Here is a 20,651-nt window from a genome sequence, read left to right on the forward strand (position 1 = left end):
TTTGTGGCTTAGCCCCTTTATTTGTGAAGCAGGGCAATAACAGGGCCTATACCTCAATGGGCTGTTATAAGGGTTATGACTTTCCATATGCTAAGAACGGTATCTGTGATCAATGCTGCTGCTGCTAAGTCGCTTCAGTCGTATCCAACTCTGTGTGACCCCATAGATGGCAGCCCACCAGGCTCCTCTGTCCCTGGGATTCTCCAGGCAAGAATACTGGAGTGGGTTGCCATTTCCTTCTCCAATCCATGAAAGTGAAAAATGAAAGTGAAGTCGCTCAGTCGTGCCCGACTCTTGGCGACCCCATGGACTGGAGCCTACCAGGCTTCTCCGTCCATGGGATTTTCCAGGCAAGAGTACTGGAGTGGGGTGCCACTGCCTTCTCCGATAAATGCTAGCTATTGTGATATTCATTGTGCCCTTGATTAGTAATAGCTAAAAATCTAGAAATTTATGAATCAACTGGTTAAAAATATGTGGCACATCCATTCTACGGAATACTGGGCATCACTGAAAGAAAGTTGAACTGTATCTATTTAAATACTGGAACTTATTTAACAATAAAGGTCAAATTGCTAAATAATCAAAAGAGTTGCAGATAAGTACCTGTAGCTTGAGATTATTTGTATATAAAAAGAGCTATATAGAAACGGACACATCTTTATCTTCATGGGAAATTTCTAGAACACTCAAGAAGCTGTTAGCAGTAGTTATATCTAGGGAGTGGGAATCGATGACTGGGGAATTTTTGCTTTCTCCTGCAGTATTGTTAGAATTTCCTACTATGAGCCTGTATTTTAAAAAAATATATAGTTTTTTATTTTTTAAAAAAAGGATAAATATATATTTACTTCTGTGGAAACATTTTCAAGATATATTGTGAAATCATTTTCACAAGTGGCAAAATATGAATGGTACAAGCCACAGGAACAAATCTCAGTTCACAAATTCAGATGTGCAAGAAATCAAACTTTAGTTTCTATAACTCAACACAGTGTTTATGGTGAGTTTCCATCCGGCCAATGGGAAGCTTAATGCTAGGTATGTCTGAACACTGAGAAGTGCCAGACATGGGACACTGGAGGCAGCTGTGAAGCGGGCTGAGGCCAGATGTAGTAACCTCTGCTGCTCTGGGCCGCTATGGGCAGCCAGGAATCTTGGACCAGGCTGCCTGTGTCCCCCCAGCTTGGCCCCACCACGTGGCCATCACTCTCTGGGACCTCACTCCTGCCTGCCCAGGTGAGCTGCTAGAAGGCAGGGCAGGGCTCCAGACACCTCAGATCTTTCTTCCCTGTCTCCTGCCCTCATCCAGTCTGCAGAGGGTAAGGCTGCAAGGAGTTGGGGTCTTGCCACTTAGGTGAAATCATTCTTCCATCTTGTTTCTAGTCAAAGCATTCATCCTGAGGAAGAGAATCCTTTTTCTTCCATGAGCTATTCTACACACCCTAAAGTTTCCCTAAATGTGTAAGCTTTTGACACACAAAAGCCAGAGACACCCGAGGGATGATTCCTTTTTCTAATCTGGAGAGCTGACTTGAGGAAATCAGCTCCATGAATGTGAGAGTGGAAAGGGGGAAAATCCAGGGAGGAAAAAAGAATCCTTTCTCAAGTTTTATGCAAGCCACACATATGTATAAATGCAAAGCAGAAAGTCTGAACATTTCCCGCAAATAATTAACCCACCAGTACCTACCAGGCATGTAAACTGTAAGACAGAGGTAGGAATGCAAGAGGAGCTTTATCAGTGTTATTCTATGAATCTCTAACCTGCTTGGATTTGTAATGATTAAGCTATATTCAGTACTGTTTATATAATCTATTATTTTAAATAAATAATATCCATACATTTTTTTACCTTCAGGCTGGGGGTGGAAGGTGATGATGGTGACACCTGTCTGACCCACTGGTGCCTTGGCAGCTATTTGCATGATGGGTTGAGGCGCCTGTTGGGAAATAACTCTTTCTAAAGGAAGGAAGAGATAGGTACGAGCTGACCCAGAGACAAAAGCTCTGCTCTGTGGAATGGAGGATGTAATTCTAAGCTAGGATGGTAGTTGTGATTTAGACTTATCTGTGGAGCTGAAACTGATGGCTCTGTAAGGCAATAGGGGTACCAGAAGCCCCACGGCCCTGCTCTGACACTAGAGAGCTGGCTGACTTCACGCCAACAGGACTGTCAGTGGCTCTTAGCAGGTGCAGTGTGCCTAATGGGTGTGGTAATGTCAAGGAGATCTGATAGCTCCATGGGGGTGTGGCAGGGGCAAAGGGAGGTTGCAGAGCTGAACAAAGGGAAAAGATAGTGCGAGTGGGGGTAGGGGGTTAAACTAACCTTATCCATCGGCACATGGGAGACACACACCCTGAGAATCCCCAAAATGATCATGGGGTGAATGAGTGGGAACCAGGCAGGACCTAGGACCTCGCACTGGCAAGTAGGAGCAAAAGTCAGAGACATTCGGCTGGGCTCTAATGACGTGATAAATGAACACGACTCCAGGTGTGTGCACAGGTGGGGAGCACAGGCGGTGGAGCCACAGTGTCTATACAGGAGAGGTCAGGGACGGTCTCCTGAGTCAGCTGACACAGGTAACTCAGAGTGGGTGGGAAGGGTGGAGGATGTGAGGAATCCTGTATGCAAAGGCCAGGAACTGTGAGGGAATGAGCCGCGGTTTAGGGAACTGAAAGCAGCTCGGGGTGAATACAGGGTAATGGTTAAGAGGCGGCAAAGTTTGTGTTCCATGGTAAGGAATTTGAACTTTATCCTACAGGCAGTGGTGACACTCAGAAAGGCACTTTAAGCAGGGAAACGGGATGATCAAGTCACTAGGAAAGCTTTTTCACCACCACACTCCCACCACTCCTAGCTAACTCTCACGCAGTTGCGCAGTCTGAGTGTTGCTTCCTCCAGGAAGTTGTTCTTTGGCCACCCCTTGAACTGTGGTGTTGGAGAAGACTCTTGAGAGTTCCTTGGACTGCAAGGAGATCCAACCAGTCCATCCTAAAGGAGATCAGTCCTGGGTGTTCATTGGAAGGACTGATGCTAAAGCTGGAACTCCAATACTTTGGCCACCTGATGCGGAAGAGTTGACTCATTGGAAAAGACCCTGATGCTGGGAGGGATTGGGAGCAGCAACAGAAGGGGATGACAGAGGATGAGATGGCTTGATGGCATCACCAACTTGATGGACATGAGTTTGAGTGAACTCCGGAGTTTGTGATGGACAGGGAGGCCTGGTGTGCTGGGACTCATGGGGTCGCAAAGAGTCAGACACAACTGAGTGAACTGAACCCTCAATTAAAGCTTCTAGAGGTTCCCAAGCACCCCCCAATCTCTAAACACTGTCACGCTTTCCTGTGTCCTCTTATTCTTTTCTCTCCCCTCATACACTGTGAGTGCTGAAGGCAACGGATTGTGCCTTCTGTGTGTCTTTTCTATGTTGTATCCCCAGCATCTGGCACAATGCCTGACATACAAGTACACAATATGAACTTAATGGGAAAACAAAAAAATTTATGGTTTCCAGCCTAAGCTAGAGTATGGGTTTGAAAGGGAGGACAGGGGACCAGGGAGAGGGCTCTTGCAATAGTTTAAGAAATGATGAGGGCCTGTCCAAGGCAGTAGTGGAAGAACTGGAGAGCAGGGAGTGACTGGGGAAATATTTAGGGAGCAGAACCAATAGGTCTGGGTGATTAGACAGAAGGGAACTGGATAAGGGGGGAAGAGCTCCTGGGCTTCTGGTTTAAGCGGTTAGGTGGATGAAGGATTAACCAAGACTGGCTATTCTGGAAAAGAAGGCAATGTGTGGAGGAAGATGATGAAATCTGCCTGTGACATGCCTATAAGCATACTGGTGAAGAGGTACAAAGGGAAGCTGGAATCATAGAACTGGAAACCAGGACAGATACCTGGACTAAAGATAGAGATTTGGAAGCTGTCAGCCTGCAGGTGATGGTTAAAGACCAGGGAAGGGATAAGATCACCCAGGGAGTGAAGGAGCACATCAAACAAGGACACCCACCTATAAAAAGTGGGCTAAGGGGGAGCTATGGAGAGAAAATCAGACATGAGAGGGACAGAGAAGAGAGTTGTAGCACAGCTGTTGGGGGAGAAGTGGCTCCAAGGACTAGAAAATAGGGTTCAACAGTATGGAGAGACTAAGAACCCAACCAGGCCCCTCATGCAGTTGAAGAAACTGAGACCCAGGAAGGCTGACTAAGGTGTTGGAGCCCACAAGTCATCACTGCCCATGATCACATAGATCAGTGGCTATTGTATTATGATCTCTGGACTCCTGCGGCGGGGGGGGGGGGGGGGGGGGGGGGGACTTTTTTTTTTTTAATAATACCAAGATTTTTTTTGCAAGTGTTCACTTTGTTGACATTTGTACTAACATAAAAGCAACAGGAGATAGAACTGCTGGGGCCTTAACGCAAATCAACACAGTCATATTCTTCATTCCCAAGCACTTCTGTTTTAATAAAAAGGTCAATTTCACCTAAGAATGTCTACAATGGAGCAATAATTATTTATCTTATTAAAACATGACCCTTGAGTATACATTTTGTTATGAGTCTATGCACAAACCACTTGTGCTGAAGTGCTGAATGCATTTATGTTATTGTTTGCATGGAGAGCTAAACTACCTGCTTTTGGGGGGGAACATCATTTTTATTAGAAAGAACGATTGACAAACTTTGATAATACAGACGGGTAATGGAAGATGTGTTCTCAAAAATGAATGAAGTGAGCTTGTCAAATCAAGAAACTGCTAGATTTTTTGCCGATAAAATTTGAGCTGTCAAGTGAAAACCGTTGACAGAATGAGCTTGACAGCTTCCCAATATCTAGACCTGGTGATGAAATTAGTGGTAATAACAACAAATGTGGTATTACGAACTGAAATGTGTCTACATTTGGAAGATTTACATAAATCACTGAGCCATTATTTCCAATGACCAATGCACGATGTTAGAAAATCAGGCATGAATAAAAGACCCATTCAACGCCCAAGACAGACCAACAGACTTTAATATAGCTGCTTTTTAGTCACCAAGAAGTGTCTGACTCTTTGCAACCCTATGAACTATAGCCTGCCAGGGTCCTCTGTCCATGGGATTTTCCAGGCAAAAACACTGCAGTGGATTGTCATTTCCTTCTCCAGGGCATCCTCCTGACCCAGGGATCGAACTCATGTCTCCTGCACTGCAGGCGGATTCTTTACTGCTGAGCCACAATGAAGCCCTAATATAACTGAGTATGAGAAATTCACTGATATGGTTTCAGATCTCACACTGCAACTAATCTCTCAGAATATGCCATCTGTCCAATTCTGGTGACATATCAAAAAAGATCAAGGAGTAGGAAATGGCAACCCACTCCAGTATTCTTGCCTGGAAAATTACATGGGCAGAGGAACCTGGCAGACTACAGTCCAGGGGTCCACAAAAGAGTCGGACATGAGTTAGTGACTGAGCCCACACACACACAATGTATAATATATAATTTTCACTTCTGTGTAAATGTCTTTATCAAAATATTATGACTTTGAATAAAAAGATATCCACGATTATCTGAAAAGGCTCTTAAAATACTTTTACTTTTTCCAAATACGAATCTGTATGAAGTTGAATTTCATTCATCTACTTCAAGGAAAGCAATATATCATTGAACACAAAAGCAGGCATGAGAATCCAGCTGTCTTCTATTAGGCTATTCGTTAATCAGATTTGCTGGGACTTCCTTGATGGTCCAGTGATCCATGCTTCCAATGAAGGGGGTGTGGGTTCGATCCCTGGTCTAGAAACTAAGATCCCACATGCTACATGGAGCAGCCTGGGGAAAAAAAACAAAGAGATATTTGCAAAACTATAAAACAATACAACTGTTCTTTTTTCTTTTAGAAAATATATTTTTATAAGAAGTATGTTAACATGTAAAAGATTTGTTACTGTTATTTTAAAATAATAAACTAATTTTAAAGTTCAAACAAAAGTATTTAAAGCCCTCAATACTTTTAAAGAGCATAAAAAGGGTCCCAAGACCAAAACATTTGAGAACTGTAGATACAGACCACCTGGTTCCTGACTCCCAGTTCTTTGGGCTTGTTTCCAGCACACCTACCCCTCCCACTCACTTCTCCACAGAAAAAGAATTATAAACACCTAAAAATAAAATCAATAACAAAACCTAGCTGAAGAAGAGATAAGGGAGCAGGCAAAAGCTAAAGAGAGAATAAGATACTTTACTTCCCTTCAATATAATGTTCCTGTAAGGCTACACACCAGAGCCTGGGGAGGCAGCCCTCCCAGGCAAGGCTGGGCTCACCCACAGCCCCTCCCTGCCGCCTGCGGTAGCTGACAGACTGGGAGCAGAGGGACGAGAGCAAGTTCAGGTGTGTTATCTCCCTCACACTCAGAAACTGAACTGATACAGCGAGTGATTAAGACAGGTGGGGCCATTTTTTATTAGTCACGATTTACCAGGGAGGAAGCAGAGGTCTGTGCCTTGACTAAGAGCAGTAACTAAATCACAGGTAGGGTCAGCAGCCTCCAGGGCGCGACCCAGGTTTTCCTCCACTGGGCACTCGCTCTAAGATGCCTCCCATCCCCACTCAAGCCCAGAGGCCCACCATTAAGATGCATTATTTTACCTGTAAGTAAGGTCTTTTAAGTCACATAAAATTCTCTTTTAATCTTTTGTCCATTCTTTTGGGTAACTGGTCTTTTTAATAAGATGAAAATGATCCTTTGTATTATTTTTCAACTACAAAACTAGTTTAAAACTGATTAAAAAGTAAAACAACGAAATAGAAGACAAAAGACATAACACAAAAGCTGGTTATTAGAAAATAGACCTCTAACAAAACTAATCATAAACAAAAGGCATGAGGGCCTTCCCTGGCAGTCCAGGGTCTTAGCTGTGGCATGTGGGATCAAGTTCCCTGACCAGGGATCAAACCCAGGGCCCCTGCATTGGGAGCATGCAGTCTTAGCCACTGGACCACCAGGGAAGTCCCAGGGGTTTGCATTTTAAAAGGATACTTTCAGAGTATTATTACTATTAGTATCACTAAAAATATTAACTTCTTTATGATTTCATGCTTCCACTGCAGGGGGTGTGAGTTCCATCCCTGGGCAGGAAATTAAGATCCCATACGGGGCACACCGTGGCCCCAAAAAAAAAAAAAATTTCTGGGAATGAAGAAAGGAAGATTAAATACAATATATATGGAAAAAAGACTGTAAATTTTATGCTAATAATTTTAAGGTTTCTTTTTTTACTTTTTATAAAAAATTTTAAATGACCAAAACTGACCAGAGGAGAAGTTAACATTTTTAGTGATACTAATAGTAATAATACTCTGAAAGTATCCTTTTAAAATGCAAACCCCTGGGACTTCCCTGGTGGTCCAGTGGCTAAGATTGCATGCTCCCAATGCAGGGGCCCTGGGTTTGATCCCTGGTCAGGGAACTTGATCCCACATGCCACAGCTAAGACCCAGTGCAGCCAGATAATTAAATAAAAACTTTACAAAAAGAAAAAAAGTTAAAATGCAAACTCCTCAGGGCAGGAAGTGCTAGTGAGTTGTTCCTCTTCTTTCCTTTTGTGACAAAACAAGAGTTTTGGAGCCTAGGCCTGTCTGTCTGGTTGGAAGGAAAGAGGGTAGAGAGGAGGGGCTGGCACGGCTCTGTGTTTAGCAACCCTGGTCAGCCTGGACTCAGATTATTCCAAGGCTGAAGCTGGCTGCCAGCACACCCCCTGCTGACTTTCCCAAGACTAGCACCCCCAACACTTGAATCTCAGTCCCAGAAGCAAACAGTCTCAGTCCCTGGTGGAAACAGAGACATCCCTGTCAATCTGGCCGTGCCCAGCTCCAAGCCCCTCACCCTTTCCCCTTCCCTCCCGTCCCTCCTCCCGCTCTCCTTCCTCCCCCCACCCCCATACTCTGCTGGGTGACAGAGTAGCTCAAGGTGTGGCTGCAGTCGTATCAGGCGCTTCACCACCTCTCTCACTCCTGCCTCCTGGTACTTCCAGCCAGAGGAGCTGTGACAAATAGGTGGAGTCCTGAGGCCCAACCCTCAGCCTGTCTTGGCTCATTTCCCAAACTTATTTCTGAATCTGACGTCAGAATCAGACCAAGAGGTCTGAGGGGTGTGGTACTATGTGTGGTCTGAGGGGTGTGGTACTATGTGTGGTAAAGGGAGATAGTTGTCAAGCTCTGACCCCGGTCATGGAGTTACTGCAAGAGATCTACCATTTACACCTTGCTCTGTGGCCCATATGAATGTCCCATGTTACAGAAGCACTGCTGCTGCTGCTGCTAAGTCACTTCAGTCGTGTCCGACTCTGTGCAACCCCACAGACAGCAGCCTGCCAGGCTCCCCCGTCCCTGGGATTCTCCCGGCGAGAACACTGGAGTGGGTTGCCATTTCCTTCTCCAATGTATCAAAGTGAAAAGTGAAACGAAGTCGCTCAGTCGTGTCCGACTCTTAGCGACCCCATGGACTGCAGCCCACCAGGCTCCTCCGTCCATGGGATTTTCCAGGCAAGAGTACTGGAGTGGGGTGCCATTGCCTTCTCCGTACAGAAGCACTACTGTGTCTCAAATTTGTTGATGCAGCCAGATAAATAAAAATTAAATCTATTTAAACGCTCCCCCTGGCTTGTGACTGCAGCCATAAAAGACACTTGCTCCTTCAAAGAAAAGCTATGACAAACCTAGGCAGCATATTAAAAAGCAGAGACATTACTCTGCCAACAAAGGTCCGTATAATCAAAAGCTATGGTTTTTCCAGTAGTCATGTATGGATGTGAGAGTTGGACCATAAAGAAAGCTGAGCGCCGAAGAATTGATGCTTCTGAACTGTGGTGTTGGAGAAGACTCTTGAGAGTCACCTGGATAGCAAGGAGATCAAACCAGTCAATCCTAAAGGAAATCAGTCCTGAATATTCATTGGAAGAACTAATGCTGAAGCTGAAGCTCCAATACTTTGACTACCTGATGCAAAGAACTGACTCACTGGAAAAGACCCTGATGCTGGGAAAGACTGAAGGCAGGAGAAGGGGACAACAGAGGATGAGATGGTTGGATGGCATCACCAACTCAATGGACGTGAGTTTGAGCAAGCTCCAGGAGTTGGTGATGGACAGGGAAGCCTGGTGTGCTGCAATCCATGGAGTCACAAAGAGTTGGACATGACTGAATGACTGAATTGAACTGAAGTGTTACCCAGTCCATACCAGCTTATGACTACTAGTACTATCTTAAGCAACAGACACTAGAAACACCCCCTATATGTGTACACACATGTCTGTGTGTGTGTGCGTGTGTGTGGAGGGGTGAAAATACCTTGGATATTTTAATGAGAGGAAAGGTGACCCCTTTCAGAAAAAGGATAGGAATGACCAGTATACCCAACTAGCTGGGACCAGTTATTCCGAGTTGCTGACACTCTCTTCCACCCCCAGTGAAGATGAAGGCTCTAAGAATGAAGTGTGATGGGGCAGGTGCTGTGGCCAAGTTACCATGTCTCCTTATGGTCTTATCTATGGGGGTGGGAATGGGAAGGCCACAGCACAAAGTTGAGTTTAGGCAGAAAGGGCTCCTTTGTGAACCCTACTAATGATTTAGTCCTGGACTGACTCGAGCCCCTGGCAGCCCCTAAGGCAGGTGCTTCAGTGGACTCCTTACCTTGTTAAAGTCTCAGGAGTGGGATGGGACGTGGAAGGCAGATACTCACTGTGACCTCCAGCTTCTGCTGACTGCCTGGTCTGGAGTGACCAGCCTGTCCAGATAACAGATGACTGATGCAACACTGACCCTGACCACACCCAAGGCCAGGAACTTGATCAGGCATGTTCAAGTGCATTAATGGACACAGTGGGTTGGAAGAATTAAAATCTGGACCATATCAGATGTTTGGCAGTCCTTACCAAAGTCAGCCTCTGGTGAGAATGTGAACAGGAATCCAGAATCAAAGACCTAAAAACCAACAAGAGACGTGCCACCCCATGGACATTTCCCAGGGCAGGTTGGTATTATGATTTGAAAGGCCCTAAGGAAGGTCCCCAGGTTCCCCTTCCTATCTAGTGAAATGATGCCTAAAATTCACAAATTAGATCCCTCTTCCTTTCCCTGCACTCCCTCTACTTTGGGCAGGGCTGGGTGGAGTTGGATGGAGCTGGGACCAGTGTTATTATGAATTGCTGACACTCTCTTCCACCCCCAATGCAGATGAAGATTCTGAGAATGAAGTGTGATGGGGCAGGTGCAGGAGTGGACAGAAGTAATGATGAGGAACTAACTTTCTAATAATGCCTGCAACTGATTCTACTGACAATCCAGACTTTAGGTCTCTCTCCCTAACCCCACCAAACACATCTAGGTTCACTCTTTGGAAACAGTGAGCTTCTTCTTCAAAGTACCCATCACTTCCTGCCACCCAAGACCTACAAGGTAGGATACTTTCAGGATAGGCTCTATGTAGGCTCAAAGACTATGTGTAAGTGATTAACTCAAAACCTCCCTCTGTGGGTTCCTCTGTATAAATGGTGACATAGTAGAAAGCCTGGTGTATTTTGATGTGATCTGTCAGACTCTTAGAAGTCCTCCTTCCAAAAATATCCTCCTTGCTCCAGACCCACCTGGCACCTAAAATTTCACCATTAGAGGTACTTAAAGTAATTCAGTAGGTCTCCTGGAAAACAAAAAGATTTCCTGATTCAGGGTAGGGGTGGGGGATTAGCAAGGAGAAGTCACCTAAGAACAAATCAGTGGTAGCCTCTGAATTCCTATGCACCACCTGAAGGGTTTAGAGGTAGCAATCCAGTGTGGGAAGAGGAGTTGGAGTGGGGAAGCAGGAGGGCTGGAGGGTCTGAAGCCATTTTTCATAGTGAATACAGGGGTTTCAATTACATTATATATTTATTTGGGGTGGCTTTGGCAAGGGACTGATAAGAGACCTGGGATGCTAAAGACTCCTCCATAAACCATCCCGTGATGCTAACACTGCAACAAGAGAAACAAGCAGAGCTCTAAGACCTTGGAAATCAAGACACAGGAGTCCTGGACTTGGGAGAGGGGGTGAGTGGGTAGGGAGAGAAGAAGGCGCGGTTGGAAGAGAACACCAAATTCAATCCCTCCCCCTCTTGGTTACTTTCCTTGTCAGAGGCAGGCAAACACCCCAAGGCAGGCAAACATTCCTCAGGGTGAGGAATACCCAGGAGGGTCTTGAGTCCTCAGAAATCTCGCAGGGTCCCCTCCCTGGAGGAGGCCTTGAATAGGAGTGCGGGACAGAAGCGCAGGGTGAACTGTGGGCTGGGCTGTCTGGTCACGTGATGCGATCTCTCTGCTTCTCGTCGTGTAATTCTGTCCCCCTCCTCCTCTGGTCTCCCTCTCCTCCTTTCCCCTCCCTCTGCTCTGTTTTCATTTGGTTAAAATAGATGCACACTCTGGTCTTTTCTATTTTTAATACCTAGCCGTTACATAATCCACACTGTAATTGCTGACTTGAAAAAGTACTGGCAACAGTAGAAAATCCCCTGAGTTTTAAACAGGAAAAGGATTATTACAGCACAAAAGCCTTTGGCAGTTTTACTGACTGGTAAACCGTCTGTAGTCGTCACTTGCCAGTGGAAGTCACATGGGCCTTGGGAAACACTCGCCTCATCTCAGGGAAGGCAGGCTGGGGGAAGGGAAGAACCACAGCCTCGGCTGGGAGGGGGAGGCTTTGTGTGGCGAGGCAGGGGTGGGACCGTGCCCTGGAGCTTCTGCTGGGCCCGGTCCAGAGGGGAGCCGGGAAGGAGTGAGCTTCAGGATACCCGTCCCCTCCTCCCAGGACCACCTTTTACTGCTTTTGTTTCTGGTTAAGACAGTCAAGTCTCCAACATCCCCAACCTCTCCCTCATTGACTGCCTGGGCCTTCTTACAGTCTCAAACACATTTCTGGGCAAGCCTGATTTCATAAAGACAAAGGAGCAAGCAAGACTGCTTGTTAATCACACAGATTTGACCCACTCCTCTGCAAGGCTTTCCACAGATTAAGTCAACCACCACACTATTTAATTCCTCAATAAAATGCTCTAATAACAACATAAGCACTAAAGGTTTGATAAAGGGTTTCCCAACCAAATTGAAATTAACTATCTCATTTAAGACAAAAATTCTCGTGTGTTGGTGGTGTGGGTAGTGTAGGAAATACAAAGGAAATACAAAGGGACTGCTTTCCCTGCTTTTGCCAATTCTGCCACAATCCTAACCCCAATAATCGAGGAGGATCAGTCCAATCTGTGTAACTATTCATGTCAATTCATTCCATAAACATTTGCTGAATACCACATGCTGGACTAGTTGTTGGGGATATAACATTTAGCAAAATCACTGCCCTCATAGAATTGCCAGGTCAATGAGGGAGACAGAGACCTTAATCAAAATACTGCATGAACATATCATTACTATGATGATGTATTATAAGGGAAAAGCATAGAACAGTTGGGGCACTTAGAACAGAAAGACCAGATAGGGTCTGAGGGTTCCTAGGCACCTAGGGACTTCAGGGTTCTTTAAATTCAGCATCCCATATTCTTCCCATTCCCTCCTTCCTTCCCATTTTTTCCATATAGAGAAAATAATGCTAGGTTCCTTATGGTCTCACATAGCAAACTAATTGATTCACATAGCAAACTAAAAATTTAGCACTGTAAGACAAAAGGTCATGTTAAGAAAAGCCAAACCACACTTTACAATGAGAACTACACATAATTCATGACATGAATTAAGACTCAATCAGCTGCAGGTGTCAAAAATCCAAATCAAACTTTCAAAATGAAAAAAAGGGGGTGGGGGGAAGCCTAGACCCATGTAAATGAGATATCCAGACTTAGACTAGCTTCAGGCATGATTAGATCTCTCTGGTGCTCGAAAAATGTCATTAGTCTCCATTTCTAGATCTTGCAGCTCAGCTTTCACTTGTCTTGTCTTCAGAATTCCCCCTGAGGTACTAAGATGGTCACCAATAACCTCAGAATTACATACATTCTAGAGGCTTAGCAACCCAGCTGGAAAAGAAATAAGAATTCATTGAGCAGTTTCAATGAAAATCCAGAGTCCCAACTGGCCTGAATTTGAGACCATGCCCTTCTCTGACTGGCACAGTCAGGTGTCCTCCACCTAGAGCCAAAGAATGGACTCAACTCCACCAAAACTGATCTGAGAATAGGAAGGAGGTGATCCCTAAAAGGAAAACTGAGGTGCTCTTATCTAAGAAGGGAGAATGATGCTGGGCAGTCGAAGCCCACGATCTCTACTGTCCTCAAAGTTTGTAATTAAGTGGATGTTAAGAAGAAACAACAGGTTCTTCCATCAACTGGGTCTTTCTTCCTGAGGAATGAGCAAGAGTGCTTATTTAGTGTGGCAGTGACTGGATCTGCCCTGTTTCCAATCCAGCTACATGGAGACCTTGGCATCTTTAGGGCACTCCATGGAGTCTTAATATTCGTTGATGTACTTCCTCAGAGCAGTCTTCAAGTCTCACCTCGTGAAAGACTTCTCCTTCTCCTCATTCCCTACTCAGTGCTGGCAGGGCTGGGAAGGCCACAGCTCTCTCTGGCTTTGTCAAGTGTCCTCAGGGTCTGTGTAAATTACATGAAAGAAAGGGAACGACAAGCCCTTTGTTGGGAAGTTCCCTTTTGGAATCTGAATTGAAAACGGCTTCCGCTGGGCAGGAAGGGGAGTATCAGGATAGTTTCTGGAGCATCCAACCAACAGACGTCCATAGAAAAGATCTTGAGGGTTGGGGGGGCGGTGGATCACTGTCAAACATTATACAAGTTACACAGCACTACAGCAATCATGTGTTAGCTGCAACCACCGTGTCCACGTCCTTATAAAAGCTTCCTGGACCCCCCTATCCAATACCCTCCCACAATTTCTGCAAATTCCCAGCAACTAATGCTTTTTTCCCTGCCATGGGCTCCGAAATCACTGCAGATGGTGACTGCAGCCATGAAATTAAAAAGACGCTTGCTCCTTGGAAGAAAAGCTATGACAAACTTAGACAGCATATTAAAACGCAGAGATGTTACTTTGCCAACAAAGGTCCATCTAGTCACAGCTATGGTTTTTCCAGTAGTCATGTATGGATGTGAGAGCTGGACCATAAAGAAAGCTGAGTGCCAAGTAACTGATGCATTTGAACTGTGGTGTTGGAGAAGACTCTTGAGAGTCCTATGCACAAGGAGATCAAATTAGTCAATACTAAAGGATGCTTTTGAACTGTGGTGTTGGAGAAGACTCTTGAGAGTCCCTTGGACTGCAAGGAGATCCAACCAGTCCATTCTAAAGGAGATCAGTCCTGGGTGTTCATTGGAAGGACTGATGCTAAAGCTGAAACTCCAATACTTTGGCCACCTCATGCGAAGAGCTGACTCACTGGAAAAGACTCTGATGCTGGGAGGGATTGGGGGCAGCAAGAGAAGGGGACGACAGAGGATGAGATGGCTGGATGGCATCACTGACTCGATGGACACAAGTTTGAGTAAGCTCCAGGAGTTGGTGATGGACAGGGAGGCCTGGCATGCTGCGATTCATGGGGTCACAAAGAGTCGGACACGACTGAGCAACTGAACTGAACTGAACTGAAAGGAAATCAACCCTGAATATTCACTGGAAGGACTAATGCTGAAACTGAAGCTCCAGTACTTTGGCCACCTGATGCAAAGAGCTGACTCATTAGAAAAGACCTTGATGCTGGGAAAGATTGGAGGACAGGAGAAGGGGATGACAGAGGATGAGATGGTTTGATGGCATCACCAACTCAATGGACAAGAGTTTGAGCAAGCTCCAGGAGATGGTGAAGGACAGGAAAGCCTGGCCTGCTGCAGTCCATGGGGTCTCATAGAGTCGGACACAACTGAGCAACTGAACAACAAGAGAAGCCATCGCAATGAGAAGCCCATGTCCCTCAACAAAGAATAGCCCATGTGTAGCAATGAAGATTCAGCAAAGCCAAAAATAAATAAAAATAAATGAATACATTAAAAAAAATACAGCCTTAAATATTGTTTAACCTAAAGGAATCCTCTAATAAAATTTAAGTCAAGATGAATACATTCCAAATTAAATAAGTGAGAACATTAAAAATAAATAAATAAATAAGCAGGGGTCTTTCCTGGCAGCCCAGTGGTTAAGAATCCATTTTGCAATGCAAGGGATACTGGTTCAAACCCTGGTTCAGGATGATCCCTCATACTGTGGAGCAACTAAGCCTAAGAGCTACAACTGTTGAGCCCATACCCTGCAACCACTGAGCCCGCACGCCTAGAGCCTGTGTACCATAAGAGAAGTCACCACAACGAGAAGTCCTTGCACTACGATGCAGAGTGGCCCTGCTCGCTGCAACCAGAGAAAGCCTGTGTGCAGCACACAGACCCACCACAGCCAGAAAGCAAAGTAAGTAAATAGATCTTTTAAAAAATAAATACATAAATAGGAACATTCTGGTCATACTGCTCTGTACTTGCTTTTTTCTTTTTTAGGGGGGTGGATATGAATTTATTTACATTCAGGCCTTACACAGGTATAAAAGTCACATTTTGCAACAAATTTAAAATGAAAACAAAGTTGGAACTGTCCCCAGAAAACTCAGGACCCATACTTTCACTGACCCCTATTTTCACAGTCCTGTGAGGTATACTTGCTTTTTCACTGATACAGAAGCTACTGTTATGTTTTCATAGCCACACAGCATTTCCCAGTCCCTACTCACGGGTATCTACCAATGCAAGGAACATTCTCATCCAGAGAACACTGTGCTCAAGAATAAGCACTTCTTTAAACGAAACTTAGTTTGCCCCACTGTGACTTGTCTACTTGTATTCTTTGCCCATTTTCTAGAGTCTGTTGTCTTATCGTTATTGATTTTTAGAAACCCTTTATATATACTATATAAAGTATAGAAATTAACCCACTATCACATACATCCCCAAACTCTCTCCCAGCCTGTTGACTGTCTTCTATCTTTGCTTATGGTGGCTATGTCACACACTAGTTTCTCATGTTTATGTGGCAAAAGCAATTATGAACAATTTAGAAAGCACTGTCATGGGTGCAATGCACTTGAGGCTCTGAGCCACACAGCCTCTTCTGCTGGGGACTACAGAGCTGTGCTTAGTAGGTTCCTGTGGTGAAATGGCTGCGTAAGCAATCATTTTCTGAGCTGTTCATATCTGGTTTTACAGCCACGGTGGTGGTATAAATTAATCAAGAAAAAAGCAAAAGAAATGTAAAAATTTTACTTGCTTGCTCGTTTTCATCTATTAAGAGGCTTCTTTTTTAAATGAGTAATACACTAACAATGTCAAAGAAATCCTGAGCCACTGAAAATCCAAAAACATCTTTATAAACAATAATCTGAGTATTTCCAGACCCTTTCAAACTGTGGGCTTTAGGGCATTATTTGCTGTCACTACAGAGGGAAAAAATACATTCCAAACCTCACAGGAATATAAGGCTCAAGAGTCCAATAACTCCTAGTATTTCAAGCAAGAAACCATTAAAGTTTTCCCTCAGCCTTTCACAGAAGATAAGCATTGGCCCCACTCTGATCCCGAACAGTTAAAAAACCCTAGTGGCCAAATGGGATTTCCCTGCGAGAGTACTTGGTCCTTGTTGCTGCAAACTCTGCCTACAGACCCAGTACTCTTGTGGAGGCTGTCCCACTTGGCCAGAACTACCTGCCTCCCCAGTGCTAAAACTCTATGGTATTCAGCCAGCTGTGCAGAAGGCAGGACTAAAAGATGCTTCTGGACATCTTTTTCCTAGTTGAAACCTGACACTCCTTAAGGAACTTGGTTTCTGGACAATGAAGATTCTGCCATAAAAATCATCCTTCAGTACCCAGTGGTATCCAAAGGAGAAACAGATGGTCTGTCTCAGTGTTGTTTTATTCCTATAACCTTAAAAAAAAAAAAAAAAACCTCCCTTGGCTGAGGTCTATACCAAACAACTATGCCCCTCCTCCTCATTGCTGTTAAGTTACTAACCTCTCACTCATCGAGGACTTTGCCTCCTTGATCAGTCTGCCTTTCCACTTCAAGTCAGACCTTCTGCCTGCTCACGATCTCCTATATCCTCCTATCTATAGGACCTCTTTCTCATCTCATCTACAGCTGCTTCTTCAACTTCACTGAGGTTTCCAGCCTCTCGATACCACCTCCCTCATCACTTTGCTGCCTATCAGTCCTCTCTTCAATTCACTTCTTTCTTTAGTCAACAAGATGACCATTCTGCTACAATATCCCAGCTGCCTCCTACTCCAAGTCTTCCATTTGCCCACAGAACACAGCTCCTATCTGAATATGAATATACTCTGCTTTAACCCCCAAGTTGCTGAGTGGGCACTGCTAAAGCAATCATTAGTCATGAGGGCTGCTCCCTCCAGAAAGCTGCTGCTTCCAATATCAGCTGGGTCTTCAGCACTGTTCAGTTATCCTCCCATGTGTCTCCAGATCACTCCACGAGCAAGACAGCTTTTAAAAGACATGCCACTATCCCCACTCTCCCACCTGCTCCTGGCAGATGACCTCAATTTCTGCTGCCCAGAAAACACATAGCCCAACAGAAGAAAAATGTCTCTCCAAAATCTTACCAAACCCTTCTGCCCATCACACCCCTCGCCCCAACACCATGCCCCTCGCCCTGATCAAATGAGACTTGACAGTGCTCAACAGAGTGCTAGCAAAAGGTAGGAAAGCAGTAGCTGGTGGTGTGTGGTGACAGTTAAAATCAGCCACAGCCTTGTCTTTTGCTCAAGTTTAATCTCTCTACCGGTGCTTCGGATACAGCAGACCCTTCTCCCCAGGAGACTTGCTCAACAATTGTTATTCTCTTTTCTGTCTTCAACTTTTCCTTCTCTACTAACTTTTTCCCCAGTGCAAGATCATGCTTGGGTCTCAAAAAATAAATAGACCTCCCTAGATCCCGTGTCCCCCTTCATTAACACTCCTCTCTTCAAACAAGCTTCTTGAAAGAACAGCCTCCCTGACTGGGTCCACCCTTGCCCCCAGCTGCCAGCTGCAGAGATACTACCTAATAAAAGAGAGTGGACTCCTCTTATTTACCAAACGTCTGTTCTTTGAAAAACTGCTTTAGAGATTAGCAAAGAAACCATGAAAAGAAATGCACTGTGTTGCTATTAACTCCGAATTTTAATAATATGAATGAGGAGAATAGATTTCCCTTTGTAATCAACGCCACCTCTGACTAGGGTGCAAGTTTATTTAGTGTTAGACAAACCTGTTTTCACAAAACTTCCCTGATTCTCTAGATCCAAAAGCTAAAAATAATCTTTCCTCTCTGAGTTCCCACAGCATTAGTCTTACACCTGTCATACCTTATCACTTTATATCAAATTATCACATAACTCTACAGTTAATAAGTAATTGATAAATGCGTAGACTTTACAAGTACCTATTATAGACTGGATAATTTTAACAATCAATCAATCTACTCAACCAATTAACTCAGGATCCTTGAAGATCCTCCATGACATTTTGCTAACTTAGTAAAGCTGCCTTCAGTCATTCACAACCTGTAATAAAGTTTTCACTTATTTAAAGCCAGCTTAAGAATATAAAATACTAAGACGTCACCATGTCATTTGGTGTTCAGACTGAAAAGACTAAAGTAAAAGTCAATGGGGGCAGGAATTACCCAATCTGAGGTAACCAGGAGGGTGAGCAGAGCATTCCAAGGGAAGGAACGCATTTTTCCCTCTCTTACCTGAAAAATGGCTCAAGAAATGCTCCTCAAGGAGGGACTGAGACTTCCCCTCACACAGTGTCTGCTTCGCCATTCCTAGACCTCCCGTAGTTTTGTTCATTTCTGAAACAGGAAATTTCTCTAAAAAATCTCCAAAGTTTTTTCTGATGCAAATAACTGCACATTATTTAAAGCACGGAAATTAAATCTGATTCTGGAAAGCAGGTTTAATGCTTAAAAAAAACAAAAAAAAACCAGGGTAAATCCTTTTGTGAATATGAAAAATCTCCATGTCCTTGTCTCCCAACCACCCTCAACATGAGATCATCTGTATGAAATTGGTAATTCTCCTAAAGCACAACACAGGGACTGGCGTCAGATACTTCTAAAGTACTGACATTCCTGCGCCCACAGTCCCTCTGAAGAAGCCAGGCTTTAATCCTCACTCAGGCAGAAATATGGGCTTGGAGGACTGTGTAAAGGTAAAAAGGTGGCCAAGAAAGCATGCCAGGAAACACAAGGCAGGGCCAGGTGACAGACCCCGGTCCCCCTGGAGCCAGAGCCAGAACCTCCCAATTTGCTTTAACCTTGTAGAGGGCATAATTTTCAGCCAGGCTAATAATCACCAGGGGCACACAGCCAGAGGGCAGGGCAGGCTGGGTAAGCAAAAGCCAGGGAATGAACCTGAGAGGCTCCTGAATTAGAATCCAAGCAGTGAGGAGGAAGGGTGGTGGACAGCCTCCTACAGACAACTTATAAAGTAGCTGCCTTCATTGAGAAAGATCCAGGTTGCCAAGAGGAACTCTCCTACCTCCATGGGCCTCTCACTTGCCCCACAGACCGTCTCAGCTACCTGATTTTCTTTAGAGGGAGAGATCCTGTGACTGTGACTCAAGTCACACTAGCATACTGACTTTGGAAATGTCCCCTCTCTGTGGAGTCACCAGCTTAGAGCAGAAACTTCCCATGGTGCCATTTCCTCCCTCCCTGCTACAAAATCTTGAGTCTTAAGACTTGTCCCCAAGCCACCTAGCCAAGTTATAATGTGAGGCTGCGGGAAGAATGCTCTATACAACTCAGCATGCCTTGGGCAAAAGATTCCTTCAGTCCTTCACACGATCACTCTCTCACTCACTCATCCACTCAATCACCCACTGTTTCCAAGCACTATGACTGCCCACTATGCTCCAAGCACTCAGCTGCAAGGATGCCCTACAGGACTTTTAGCAGACAGCAGTCTGTCAATTGCCTAAGAACATCTCTAAAGTGGACCCTGGTGACCCAGAACTTCTGACAGGAGACAACTGCTTTTTGTGTCTATGCTATCAGGACCAGTTAAACAATTTCATCCCATAAATGTGATTGTCAGTTGGGAAACTGAAGTGACTTAAGAGACGTCTGATTTTCTACTCATTGAAGGCTTTTCTACTCATTGAAGCCGGTCTTCTTTGGCTCTCCACCAGCTAGTGCATACATAAGTAAGTTACCATGTCATTCCAAAAGTAAACAAACCTAATGACGTCACATACACACAAAGAGACTCTTTTTTCATGTAATTAGTTAAGCCCTTCCTTCATGGGTCTAAATAAATACGCTTTTATTGTAATGCTCTCAAAAGAATGAAGCCAGAATCTCATGAACTACCAAGTTACCACACAAACTCTGCTGTAACCAAACTGTCCAACCTTACTTAAAATACTTCAAGCTATTTATGAATAGATTAGGACTTTTCCCTCTTGAATTCAATGGAACATCCAACATTCTCTGGTTAGAGGAATGTCAGGGCCTACAAGGGATAGGGGACAGGGCAGTGACTGTGAATACCATGGTGTCTTCCCTGGCTCTCATCTTCCTCCTACCTCTTAATTTTAGGTACCACTATACCCAGGCCAC

At 44.6% G+C, this 20,651-nt stretch overlaps 1 long non-coding RNA gene across 23 annotated transcripts in view; it reads right to left on the reverse strand.

Annotated features, from left to right (window-relative positions):
• Positions 1–5,792: 5,792 nt before the first annotated feature.
• The window catches only part of LOC113901406, a 57,457-nt gene continuing 42,598 nt past the window's right edge, over positions 5,793–20,651 (reverse strand). For 9 of the 23 annotated variants that reach the window (XR_003513421.1, XR_003513431.1, XR_003513417.1 and 6 more), the window contains 2 exons: positions 18,780–18,881; positions 9,151–9,983 (listed from right to left, as the gene is read on the reverse strand). This is a non-coding gene — a long non-coding RNA (uncharacterized LOC113901406). Of the gene's footprint in view, positions 5,834–9,150; positions 9,984–18,779; positions 18,992–20,651 lie in introns of those variants that run through there. The other 14 variants (XR_003513424.1, XR_003513430.1, XR_003513419.1 and 11 more) reach the window with 11 other exon arrangements.

The sequence above is a fragment of the Bos indicus x Bos taurus genome, chromosome 11 (assembly GCF_003369695.1).
Source record: "Bos indicus x Bos taurus breed Angus x Brahman F1 hybrid chromosome 11, Bos_hybrid_MaternalHap_v2.0, whole genome shotgun sequence".
In the NCBI taxonomy this organism is placed as follows: domain Eukaryota; kingdom Metazoa; phylum Chordata; class Mammalia; order Artiodactyla; family Bovidae; genus Bos; species Bos indicus x Bos taurus.